Here is a 13954-nt window from a genome sequence, read left to right on the forward strand (position 1 = left end):
GCTGGTGCTGAGAAGGCCAAGGAGACTGCTCCTTCATAAATTTCACTTCGGGGCTGCATCCCTTTATTTTTGTAATTGTTTTAATTTATGCCCATAAGGCTGATACAATTTTTTTTTTCTTTTTGGCTTTCTTTTAATATATATGCTTTACATATCTTGATTCGAAATGTTTTGCACATTTTATATTAAAGAATCGCGTATGCTTGTTTATTCGCACAAACATAGTTTGGATTTAGGCTCGAGGTTCAATGCATTCACGCACAGTTTGCTCAAATTATTCTCTTCCAATCTCGTTATTTGTCAAGGTCGGATATTACTTTAACCATGAACCCGAAAGTACTTGTATGGTGTGTAATGCAAACGGTTTAGTTATATCTTATTTTTTTTTAGTTACTTTTTCTCGTCCTCAGTTATCTCTCCGAGGTTATGAGTTCAAAACTATTGTTTTATAAGATACTCCAGCCTCGATCTCGACTTAACTTGAAGTGGGTTTATGTTCCAACTTACTGTCGATTAGTTTTAGCTGGTTTGCTCCATACCTATTAAGGTCGTGTTTGGTTTGTAATCCATACACTTATATTTTTAATCTAGTTCGCATATTTGGTTACATCCAAACATTTTTAATTTTTTGATAATTTGGTTACGTCCAAACTATCTAAGCTCGTGCATCTGGTTACATCCGAACACTTGTATGTTTTTGATAATTCGGTTATATCCAAACTATCTTAGCTCGCGCATTTGGTTATCTCCAAACACTTGTATGTTTTTGATAATTCGGTTATATCCAAACTATCTTAGCTCGCGCATTTGGTTATCTCCAAACACTTGCATGTATTTCGTATATGTTACTTTATTTTTCAAGCTGGTGGTATTTATATATACCAATGATGCCCCCTTAATATCCTACGAATGTGACCATAGGTTATTAGATTAAGAGAGATTGCAAAAATAAACTGTACGCCCTGGTTTTCCCACGGGCTGATTAGCAGGCCGAGCTACGGACTAATCACGATTAGCCCATTAACATCCCCAAGACCGGAGCTCCCGTTTCGAGGTCGTACCTTATTAGCTCGAGCAATCCTTGAGGACTCGCCAAGGTTGCCCAGGACTGGGTGAAGGAATCCGAAGGCCGAAGGTCGGGTCAAGGGAGCAGCTCGTGGCACGAGCTGTGTATGGAGCTCTGACCCTCTGAAAAGTCAACACACGCAAGATAAACGTGCATATATCTGACATCACGTGTCCGATATCTCCCTGACTTCTCGGACACGCAGCAGGAACGTGCGTGTTCAGATATCCACGGCTGGGTTGGGCCGTGCGGCCCATTATCTCCTTACCTATCGATTTGACCATACTTATGTGTCAGGTTTAGGAATTAATCATGAATGTCACAGAGTTGATATGACAAATAATAAGGTCACGGGATGACCTCCTTACCAACCTCCAGGTGCCTTCTCCTATAAATATGGAGAACCTGGGAGTTGATAGGGGTTGGGAAAAATAATATCTGAAGAGATATAGGCTTTGTAACCAAATACCCAGAATATATCAATAATATTGACTAGTGGAGTAGAGGGATTTTAACCTTCGAACCACTTAAAAACGTGTCTTGAGTCACCTAGTTCATTCTATAAGATTCTGTATCTGTGACGGTTCTATATTCAGCACTAATCCCTTTCTCTTCTTCTCTTAATTACCTGTTGCCGAAGAACCGCGTCAACAGTTTGGTGCTTTCATTGAGAGCAAGTTCGATTAGTGCTGCTGCAAACATCCAACTATGGTGACCACTCGGTCCAGGCATGGCAACGAAACAGAGCAGCATGATGGGCAGGAGGCTCATCATATTTCCATCCCTGACGAACAAATTCCTGAAGTCCAATAGAGGCCAGGAAAGCAACCGGCGGGCCAGGACGATATAGGTAGTTCGGCGCCCCGGCCACCTAATCTGAACCCATGTTATTATACTGCGGTGGAGATGGAGAATGCTCAACTGAGGAGCTAGTTAGCAGCAGCCGGTCAGCAAATCCAGGATATTCTGGCCCGACTACCCCCTCTCACAACCAACGTTAACGTTGGAGAGAGGCAAGGTGAGGCTCCAAAGTCTCGCCGGGGTAATCAGTCCAGGCATAGCCGTTCGGATAGACTTCCGGCAGCCAACTCCACCCCTTCATCACACCATCGAGAGGCCAGCTTCAGGGAAATACCTGGGACCGGACAACAGAAATACAGCCGTTCGGTTAGGACATCGACTCCTAGCTCTCAACCATCCTCGAGGACGCCCAGAAGAGCTCGAGGAAGTTCCCAGAGGAGATCCGGGGAGGGCCCACGACGTCAGCCCGTCCCCGAAGAACGTCCTGCGCCTCGTCCAGATCGCCCGGCGCGGGACCTGCAAGTTGGCAGGGCCGAAAGGCCCCCACAAAATTTGATCCATCCAGACGGAACCAGGATCGCTTCTCCAGTCAGGCATCCTCCATCTCCGATCAGATATCCGTCTCCTCCTCGGCCTGTTCGAGACATCCCAGCTTACGGAAGTAGTAGGAGAAACCCACCATCAGCGGGACCTTTCCGGCGTAGCAGGGCGCCCGAAGAAAGCTCAAGTCCTCACCACCAAAGGCGGACTCCAAGCCTATCCGGCAGGAGTCATTGGACTGGCAGTCGCCGGAGTGATCTCTCTGGAGGAGACCTACGCCAGCGGCTAAGTTCGGCACAAAGCCACCGAACCGCCCAGGGAGACGACCTTCGAGATCACCTCAACTCTCACAGAGCGGACCGAGCTAGAGATGGTAGCCATGCTCGCTCGGGGGGGGGGGGGGGGTCCGATCCGAAGTACATAACGGAGGGAATGTCCCAAATAACCTATCTCAAGATAGGAGGGGCAATAACCCACCTAATATGTACAATGGGTCCGGAGCTGTTGAGCAGCCCCGGAATGACCCAGGATCTCTGTACCAAACCCTCGAGCGCCTAACTCAGATGGAGGAACTGATGAGGAAACTCCTATCAGAAAAAGAAAAAGACGAATATGATTCGGGAGACGAGATGGAACTCTTCGCCCCCAACATAGCAGCGACGACATACCCATCTGGTTTTCGTATGCCTCACTTGTCAAAGTTCAACGGGAACGGAGATCCGTCGGACCATTTGGGGATGTTCAACACCCTAATGATGGTCCATAACATCGGTCCGGAGCTGCGCTGCTTGATCTTCCCTTCCACACTGACTGGATCTGCCAGGCAGTGGTTCAAGCAGAGTAAAAGACAGTCAATCAGCTCCTGGAAGACCTTCTCTGCTGATTTCAAAAGGGCGTTCCGCGCCTCTTAGGCCGCCCGTGTTCAGGCCGACTCCCTAGCCAACGTAAGGCAGCAGCCCGGTGAGACGCTGAAAGCCTACTTGAGCAGATTCGCAAATGTCGCTGCTCGAGCCAGGGACGCAGATGATAGCTCCAAGCTCATGGCCATGAGAGCCGGAATCCTGGTTGGGGGAGACCTGTGGAAAGACATTCAGAGGAAGGGAGTCAGCTCGGTTAACGAATTCCTTAACAGAGCCCAAGAGTGGATAAACTTGGAAGAAGCTGAAGCTTCAGCCGCGGGGACCAGCCAGGTTCCCGAGAAGCCCGCTGGAACGGGGACGGAGATCGTGATGGCGACCCCCGACGTCGTGCAGAACAACCAGCCCGGTGGTGGCAAAAGAAAGGGGAATGGTGAAAACAGTCAGCACGGTCAAAAGAAGAATAAGTCCGTGGATAAGTTCAAACCCGTGTTCACAGCATATACCGAGCTCACCCAGTCCAGGGAAAGTATCTTCCTGGCCAACTCTACTCGGGTCCCTTGGAAGAGGCCGGAACCATTGAAACACCACAAGGGAAAGAGAGACACTTCCAAATTCTTCCGTTTTCACAACGACGTCGGCCACAATACCGACGATTGCAGGCATCTAAAAGATGAGATCGAGACTCTCATCCGAGCAGGCCCCTTGGCGCAATACTCACGAAACAGGGTCCCAGCGAGTCGACCCGCTCCAGAAATCCAAGCCAGTCAACCCGGGCCTCATGTAGATCAGGACATCCCTCCTCCTGTGATCGAAGGAGAGATATCCACCATCTCTGGAGGACCGCACATGACTGGAATGAGCAGAGGCACCCAGAAGAGATATGCGAATGAATTAAAGACCCACAACGGAACGGAGTTCGTCCCGGAGCAGCGTCAGTCAAAACAGCAGCGGTTAGAAAAGCAACCGATCACTTTTACGGAGGAAGACGCAGGCCATGTCCAATTCCCTCATAATGATCCCTTGGTCGTAGCAGTCCAGCTCGCCAACCGGAGAGTAAGGAGAGTGTTGGTGGACAACGGAAGCTCGGTAAACCTCCTATTCCGATGGGATTGACTGTCGCCGAGCTAAAGGCGACCTCCCTGATGCTGTATGGCTTTTCGGGAGAAGGGTCGGCAGCGATAGGGACGATCGAGCTGGTGATCACCCTAGGAGAAGAATCTTGAACAGTCTCCAAGCTACCTGAGTTCGTGGTCATTGACTGCTCCGCTGCCTACAACGCCATTTTAGGCTAGCCTACCCTCATAGCTTTCAAGGCTATCACTTCCATTCGACACCTCGCCATGAAGTTCCCTACTTCGACCGGAATCTGTACTATCAAGGGCGATCAGCTCGCTGCCAGGGAATGCTACAACATTTCCATGAAGGGAAAATCTAAACTCGGGCAGCTGGCAATGGCCATTCAGGGCAAAGAGGAATCTCAGGGACCCTTGGTGGATCCCGAGATTGAAAACCTCAGAGCGCCAAAGAGGAAAAGGTCGCCTTGAGTGAGGACATTGACCCCCGAGTAGGCGAAGACAGATCCGGGCTCCAGGCCATTGAGGAGCTCGAGGAGGTGAACCTCGATCCGCAAATTCCGTCACGGATGGTCAAGCTCGGGAAAAATCTCTGTAGCAAGAGGAAGACGGAGCTGGTTACGTTTCTCCGGGCTAATTTAGATGTATTTGCCTGGTCCCACGAGGATATGGTAGGAATTAGCCCGAGTGTCATCATGCACACGCTCCATCTGGATAAAAGCGTTCCTGCCAAGTCTCAAAAGCAAAGGCGTTTAGGGACAACCCGAGCTGAAGCCCTAGAAGAAGAGGTAGCCCGACTCAAAAAATGTGGCTTTATCCGGGAAGCCAAATTTCCAATTTGGGTCGCCAATCCCGTGCTAGTTCCGAAGCCCAACGAAAAATGGCGGACTTGCATTGACTTCTCCGATCTGAATAAGGCCTGCCCCAAGGATTGTTTTCCATTGCCAAGGATCGACCAGCTAGTGGACGCCACGGCGGGGCACGAGCTCATGTCCTTTATGGACGCGTACTCAGGCTACAACCAGATCGCGATGAATCCGGCGGATCAGGAACACACCAGCTTCATGACCCCGACTAATGTCTATTGCTACAAGGTCATGCCGTTCGGTCTGAAGAACGCCGGAGCTACCTATCAAAGGCTAGTGAACCGAATGTTCGCGGACCAGATCGGAAAGAACATGGAAGTATATGTTGATGACAAGCTCGTCAAGTCAAAGACTGCCGACAACCATGTTTCTGACCTGGAAGAATGTTTTAAAATACTACGGAAATACGACATGAGGCTCAATCCCCAGAAGTGCACTTTTGGTGTCGCGTCCGGGAAATTCCTGGGGTTTATAGTTAATACCCGAGGAATCGAGGAAAACCCCGACAAGATCAGGTCATTGCTCGAGCTTCCTTCCCCCAGGTCGCGGAAAGATGTCCAATGCCTCACAGGAAGGGTAGCAGCACTCAACCGGTTCATTTCAAAGTCAACCGATAAATGTTTGCCCTTCTACAACCTGCTCCGGGGAAACAAGAAGTTTGAATGGACAGTAGAGTGCGAAAGCGCATTCCTCGACCTGAAGGCACATCTGGCCGAACCACCTGTGCTATCCAAGCCCAAGGCAGGAGAGTCTCTCTTCCTCTACCTGGCCGTCACTAAGGACGCGGCCAACGCCGTACTAGTACGAGAGGAAGACCAAGTTCAGAAGCCAGTTTATTACATCAGCAAGAGACTCCTCGGAGCAGAATCATGGTACCCACTGATGGAAAAATTGGCATTCTGCCTAATCACGGCCTCACGAAAGCTCAGCACGTACTTCCAGTCCCACTCGGTACACGTCATGACCGATCAGCCTCTAAGGCAGATTTTGCAAAAACCTGAAGCATCGGGATGTTTGTTAAAGTGGGCGGTCGAACTCAGTCAGTTCGAGATTTTCTATACTCCACGAACTTCCATAAAAAGTCAGGCCTTGGCCGACTTCGTGGCAGAGTGCACAGGATTCCAGGAGGATCCATCAGAAGGCTCATCTCAGCTCACCTCGCCCGAATCGTTGTGGAAGATCTTTGTGGATGGTTCATCCAACGAGAACGGTTCCGGGGCCGGAATCATTCTGATCTCCCCCGAGGGACATAGGTTCCACTCGGCGCTAAGGTTCGGGTTCAAGGCCTCTAACAACGAGGCGGAATACGAATCTTTGTTAGCCGGGTTGAGGATGGCCAATGAGTTAAAAGCGAGCTCCGTCCAGTGCTTTAGTGACTCCCAGCTCGTGGTAAACCAGGTTCTGGCGAATATCAGGCACGGGGACCCAAGATGGCCGCCTATTTGGCAAAGGTAAAAGCTGAGCTGTCCGCATTTGAGCGAGGATCGATCGAACAGATACCTCGAGAACAGAACGCCAATGCGGATGCCCTTGCCAAACTCGCCACCTCGGGAGAGACGGAGACTCTGGGGTTGGTGCCAATAGAATTCTTGGAAAAACCAAGTATAGACGGAGATCGGGCAGAGGTCGAGATGATTGATGCTCGAGCGACCTGGATGATCCCCATTCTTGAGTATCTCGTCTAGGGCAAGCTGCTTGAAGGACGTAACAACGCGCGGCGAGTCCTATATCAAGTCCCTAGATATACAATAGTTGATGGGTTATTGTACCAACGTGGGCACTCCCTACCTCTCCTCCGATGCGTTCTTCCAGGTGAGGCGAAGGCCATCCTGCAGGAAATTCACGAAGGATTCTGCGGAGACCACACTGGGGGGCAAAGCCTGGCCTTAAAGGTTCTCAGGCAAGGTTATTACTGGCCAACTTTTTCCAAGGACGCGATCTCATACGTGAAGAAGTGCGACAAATGCCAGCGATTCGCTGCAGTTGCCCGAGCTCCTCCAGTCGAGCTGAGAATGATCTCGGCCCCTTGGCCATTTGCTGTTTGGGGAATAGACCTAGTGGGCGCTCTGCCCACTGGCAAGGGCGGAGTCTGTTACGCCGTGGTAGCCATAGACTATTTCACTAAGTGGGCCGAGGCAGAGCCGTTGGCAACAATAACATCGAAGAAGGTACTCGACTTCGTGGTTAAAAGTATCATCTGTCGCTTCGGTATGCCGAAGAAAATCGTCTCCGACAATGGCACTCAGTTCGATAGCGACCTGTTCATCGAGTTTTGTGAAAGGCACGGGATTGTAAAAAGTTTCTCCTCCGTGGCCTATCCTCAGGCGAACGGCCAGGTTGAGGCTGTCAACAAGACTCTAAAGGCGAGCCTCAAGAAGAGATTAGATGAGGCAAAGGGGGTCTGGCCAGAACAGCTCCCCCAGGTCCTATGGGCATACCGGACCTCGCATCGGACTCCTACGGGTCATACTCCTTTCTCCCTAACCTTTGGGAGTGAAGCAGTCCTCCCCGTGGAAGTTGAGGTTCTGACACATAGAGTCCAGTCTTACGACCAAGATCGGAACCATGAGCTCCTGTGCCATTCCCTCGATCTAATTGATGAAAGGCGAGAGGATTCGCAACTCCAGCTCGCCCATTATCAGCAGAAGGTCACTCGCTACTTCAACTCTAAAGTCAAAAGGCGCACCTTTAACGTTGGCGACTGGTCCTAAGGAGAGTTTTCCTGGCCGGGAAAGACCCCAAGGATGGAGTCTTGGGACCGAACTGGGAAAGACCATACCAGGTCATCGAAATCATCAAGGAAGGAACTTATAAGTTAGCTCGACTTGATGGAGGAACCGTACCACGGACCTGGAATGCCATCCACTTAAAGAAATATTATCAATGATCCACTTGTAAGGCCTGGAAGGCCACTTTCTATATATTAATAAAAATCAGCTTTTTACGCACATTTGCAATTGTAATCTTAAAGTAACCACGAAAGACCCTTTCCCAGTTACTTGGGGGGCATATGGTACCTCGATATAACCAGGTCTCCTTAATGACTTAGATGTTGATTTTTATCTATGGATCGTTGCTCTTCTTAAAGAGCTCGAGACACGGATAAGGGTTAACGCCAACTAAGTCCTATCCTGGTTTTAACTAGGTCGTAAAACTTAGAAGTTAACTTAAATTTATTGATCGTGGTTCTTCTTAAAGAACTCGAGATATGGATAAAAGTTAGCACGGACTAAGTTTTCAAAATAAGTTCCTGGTTTTAACTAGGTCGGAAAACTTAGAAGTTAACTTAAATTTATTGATCGTGGTTCTTCTTAAAGAACTCGAGATATGGATAAAAGTTAGCACAGACTAAGTTTTCAAAATAAGTTCCTGGTTTTAACTAGGTCGTAAAACTTAGAAGTTAACTTAAATTTATTGATCGTGGTTCTTCTTAAAGAACTCGAGATATGGATAAAAGTTAGCACGGACTAAGTTTTCAAAATAAGTTCCTGGTTTTAACTAGGTCGTAAAACTTAGAAGTTAACTTAAATTTATTGATCGTGGTTCTTCTTAAAGAACTCGAGATATGGATAAAAGTTAGCACGAAATAAGTTTTCAAAATAAGTTCCTGGTTTTAACTAGGTCATAAAACTTGGAAGTTAATTTAAATCTATTTATTGTTGTTCTTCTTAAAGAGTTCAAGATATGGATAAAAATTAACTCGAGCTAAGTTTATAAAAAAAAAAGATATATATGAGTTAAAAGCGCAAGGAAAATTGTCTCGAGGTAAAGACACCTCATGCAAAAGTTACAAAAAAATACTTCAAAATATATAAAGAGAAAAAGAGAAGAGCGCCCTAAGCTCCGTCAGTCGGTCCTTTGGAGGTCGCCGTTTCATCTTGCTCCACCGCACCAGAGGCTTCCCCAGTCTCCGAAGGTGGCGCCTCTTTGTCGAGGTGAGCTTGGAACTTCACCAACAAGCGCGCCCAGAAATTCGGTGGCATGAAAGAGAAGTCAGCCTTCGGATTATGGAGCCAACAGTGGTAGAACAGATCCTGCATGGACTGCTCCGAGATGGTCTTCTCTTCCTCCAGGGCGGCCTGGGTGGCCTGGACTTCTGTCCTCGCTGCCTCAAGGTCCGCCTGCGAGGTGGCAAGGGATGTCTCGAGATCCTGGACCTTCGAACGGGTCTTCTCCAGGTCGACTTGGGCCTTCTCCAACTCGCCCTTCGAGGTCGTCAGGGCATCCTTGGCCGCCTTAACCTCCTGAAGGGTGGCCTAGTGCTCGGTCCTCATGTCACCGAGCTGAGTCCTGGCCCTGATGATGCTTCGGTGAAGGGCGACGACACCCTACGAGGAATGAAAGATAAACTGACTCAGAGAAAAAATTAGGCAAAGTGTAATGGTAAAAGCTTTAAAAGAATAGGGCAGCTTACCGTTAGGGTCATGCTCATGGAAGAGTCCATGACGTCAACCGGGCTCATCGTCTCAATAGTCCGGAGTTCCTTCTCGGTGAACTTGTAGATATGGTTAACGGCGTAGCTCGCCGATTCGTACACCGTTCCCCGAAAGACCTCCGGGATCTTCTCCAGGTCCTGGGGATTGACCGGGATGCGTACATCGGAGGCCACCACGAGCGGAGTCCCGAGCTCCATCCCTGCGTCCTGGGTGACGGTTGGAGTTCGCTGAGGTGGCGGAGGCATTTGGCCTGCTCCGGCAGCAAGAAGAATCGCTCCTGCGTTCTGGGCTGGCAGGGCTTTCTCCTTCTCCTTTGCAGGAGATTTAGTGGAGACCCCGACAGAGCTCTTGGAACCCCGGAGCCTTTTCGTTCTTGGCCCGGCTGGGGGGTTCCCCCCGAAGACTATGCCCCGCAAGCTATCCTCGGGCTGAGACATCTCTTCTGTCAAAAAAAAAATAAAAATACATGGTTATTACAAGTTAGCAATCATACAAAGATAAAGACAAAGGTTAAAGCTAAAAAAGCATATGAGTACTGAGGGAGCCCTACCCCCCGAGCTGGAAGAACCTAAGACGATTATTTCACGAACTGGCGCAGGTTCTAGGTCCGGTTCTGACTCAGGGCTAGACTCTTCTACATACTGCCTAAGCCCCGGAGCATAGTTACCCCTCTGGAGTGATGGCCATGTGCGTAGGTTGGTCCCATAATCCTCGAATAAGGTCGACCTAAAAGCTAGGGTGTTATCTAATACTACGGTACCCCTAGGCCGGCTCTCTTGGTGATCCAGCACGAGCCGGTCAACACAATGGAGCAGGAGTGTGTTCAGGTCCGGATCCCTTCGGTGACGATGGACGATCTGCCTAGGATTGAACCTAACCAGCCGGGGGTCTGTAGTGACCCTATCTAGACTCTTAAACAAGTAAGGGTTACCTTGGCCAGAAGGACCCGCGGCTGCTCCGGATCGGACCCTCTCCTCGCCCATCCTCTGGGCGACCTCCAAGGTCCTCTTCTTGTTCCTCACGAGCGGAACTTCGGGCGCCTCATCCTCCTCGTCTTTCTCTACCGCGACCTCCTCCACGATGATAGGTCTGTTGTCGTGGGCTGGGGGTGGCCCCTGGGGCCTCTTCAGGTTCAGGGTCTGGTTTGGGAAGATCAGTTTGCAGAACACCATCGTCTCGTCTGTCACGAGCACGCGATAGTCCTTCTCACTGGGGGGCAAGCCCGCCAGTGTTTGATATTGGCCGTCGAGGGTCACAGACTTTTCGGTCCTCGCGTAGATGGCTGCAGGATTGGCTGGAATCAGAATGGAATACGGGAGGAGCTAAAATAAAATAACACTTAAAAGGCGAGCTAAGATCAGGGATTACTTACGAGGACGATTGAAATAGTGGTGGTCGCAGTTCTGGAACCCAGTTGACATGAAGAACTGGTCCTTGAAGTCATTTGGGTGGCTGGGCAGCTCGATCACCGCCGCCGTATTGGGAAAACGGGTTAAATAGTAAAACCCGTCACCTCGCCGCCGCTGATCCGGGCTGGCCTTGAGGCAAAAGAAATATAAAATATCAGCAGGAGTAGGGACCTCCCACTCCTGCTTCTTGAATAAAACCTCAACCCTGCCAGCAGACGGTAGGAGTTGGGGGGGAGCTGAAAAGGGGCCAACCCCACGTAGTTCAGGAAATCAGTTAAGTACTGATCCAGGGGGAGGAAGGCCCCTGCCTTGAAGTGTTCACCGCTCTAGGCCGCGAACGATTCATCGAGTGGCATGCAGCTCCGCTCGCCATCCGCGGCAGGTCGGTCAATAACGGAGGCTTTCCCCAGTGGAATGTTGTGAGTGAGGAAGAGTTTGTTGATCTTCGCCTGGTCGGTTACCTTTGAGACGATTCTCTCCGCCTCAAAGAATGCGTTGGGGGCCACCTCGACCTCCTTCTCCACGGCCGGCCCGAAGCGGGGGATCGGGGAGCTAGGCATCACCGCCTTTCCTTTTTCCTGCTGGGAGGCCGAGCTTCCAACGTTCCTCTGAGGGAGGTTCTTTTTTGGAGCCATCTGGTCGCCTAGCGAACAAAAGAAAATACTTTAGAAAAGGCGACCCAAGCAGGAGGGAGAAGCAGTTATTATTTGCACGAGCTGAGGTAAGCCCAGCTCGTGGAGAGTGGAACCACGCGGTTCAGTGAACACGGGCGTATGCTCCCAACAGATCCCAGATTACTCGGAATTCGCGTGTCAGGGAGTTCATAATAGAATTTGCCTTGGGGGGAAAAGTTTCAATAGGCAGAAAATTACAAAACTGCTTATGAGGCGTATTCCCTAAGCTACCCGGCTTTGCACCCAAAAATTCCCAAAACTCCTACCCAGAAATTTGTCCAGAAAAAGCACCCTGAAACCCATACGCTAAAGCGATTTCTTACAACAAATGTGCCCTAACCTAAAAAGGGCTGTCACCCTCCATATCCACACAACCCAGAAAACCCTTGCATGCGGCTACAGTGAAAATTTTTCCTAAGCTACAGTAGCATGTTTTCAAAGTGAACAAGGTCAGGAAACTTACAATGTATGGCTAGGAGGTAGACGAGGGCGTTGTGTTGGTAAGAGCTTCGTCGGTGTAGTAGCTTCCAAAGCTTTGGAGAAATCCGTGCGCCTAAGCTTCGTGGACGATGAAAATGGCAGCAACAGGGTTGAGGGTTTCGTTCTTCTGAAATATGGAGAAGGAAGAGAAAAGGAGATTTGGAAAATTTTGAATGAAAGGGTGGCCCGTGCATGGGGTGGCCACCCCCTTTTTATATACGTGAAGGATCACGTGTAGAAGGCTCTTGGGTGGCCCTGGTGAGGGATCCGAGGCCTTCCACTCGAAATACGAAACGACGGCTAGGCATAGGCTAGGCCATTAAATGCGGTTCTCGTAAGACGTACCGTCACCACCCACAACGTTCCACATATCAGACACCTGCGTAAAGAGTGGAATGCAAAGAGTTTATGGGGAAGTCTAAAAGCTGCCACTGTGGTCTTATATGCGACGTCATATACCACGAGCAGGAGCTTGGGGGGCAGATGTATGCCCTGGTTTTCCCACGGGCTGATTAGCAGGCCGAGCTACGGACTAATCACGATTAGCCCATTAACATTCCCAAGACTGGAGCTCCCGTTTTGAGGTCGTACCTTATTAGCTCGAGCAATCCCTGAGGACTCGCCAAGGTTGCCCAGGACTGAGTGAAGGAATCCGAAGGCCGAAGGTCGGGTCAAGGGAGAAGCTCGTGGCACGAGCTGTGTATGGAGCTCTGACCCTCTGAAAAGTCAACACACGCAAGATAAACGTGCATATATCTGACATCACGTGTCTGATATCTCCCTGACTTCTCGTACACGCAGTAGGAACGTGCGTGTTCAGATATCCACGGCTGGGTTGGGCCGTGCGGCCCATTATCTCCTTACCTATCGATTTGACCATACTTATGTGTCAGGTTTAGGAATTAATCATGAATGTCACAGAGTTGATATGACAAATAATAAGGTCACGGGATGACCTCCTTACCAACCTCCAGGTGCCTTCTCCAATAAATATGGAGAACCTGGGAGTTGATAGGGGTTGGGAAAAATAATATCTGAAGAGATATAGGCTTTGTAACCAAATACCCAGAATATATCAATAATATTGACTAGTGGAGTAGAGGGATTTTAACCTTCGAACCACTTAAAAACATGTCTTGAGTCACCTAGTTCATTCTCTAAGATTCTGTATCTGCGACGGTTCTATATTCAGCACTAATCCCTTTCTCTTCTTCTCTTAATTACCTGTTGCCGAAGAACCGCGCCAACATAAACCATATTAGACGAAATAAATCTTTATTTGATAAAATCCAAAAGTAGGCAAAACAGTACAGATAAACAAGCATGGTTACCGGCAACATCCTTCCTACACTATTGATAGTAAGGTCTTAGGTGTTCGCCATTCCATGCTCGCGGTACTAGGCTCCCATCCAATCTCGTTAACTCGTAGACACCGGGTCGGATGACTACTCTATCGGGTAGGGTCCTTCCCAATTTGGCCCGAGCACGCCAGCTGCTGGATCTCGCGTTGCCAAAAATACACGCCTTAGCACCAAATCTCCCACACCGAATTTCTGATCCCAAACCCTCTTGTTGAAGTACCTGGTAGCTCGCTGTTAGTATGCAGCATTTCTTAGCTGAGCTTCGTTTCTTCTTTCTTCAATCAGGTCTAGGGTTTCTTTGAGCTGAGTGTGGTTCGAGTCTTGGTCATAAGCGTGGGCTCAAATTGTAGGAATATTGACCTCAACTGGCAACATAGCCTCGCAACCG

The sequence above is a fragment of the Humulus lupulus genome, chromosome 9 (genome assembly GCF_963169125.1).
Source record: "Humulus lupulus chromosome 9, drHumLupu1.1, whole genome shotgun sequence".
NCBI classification, from domain to species: domain Eukaryota; kingdom Viridiplantae; phylum Streptophyta; class Magnoliopsida; order Rosales; family Cannabaceae; genus Humulus; species Humulus lupulus.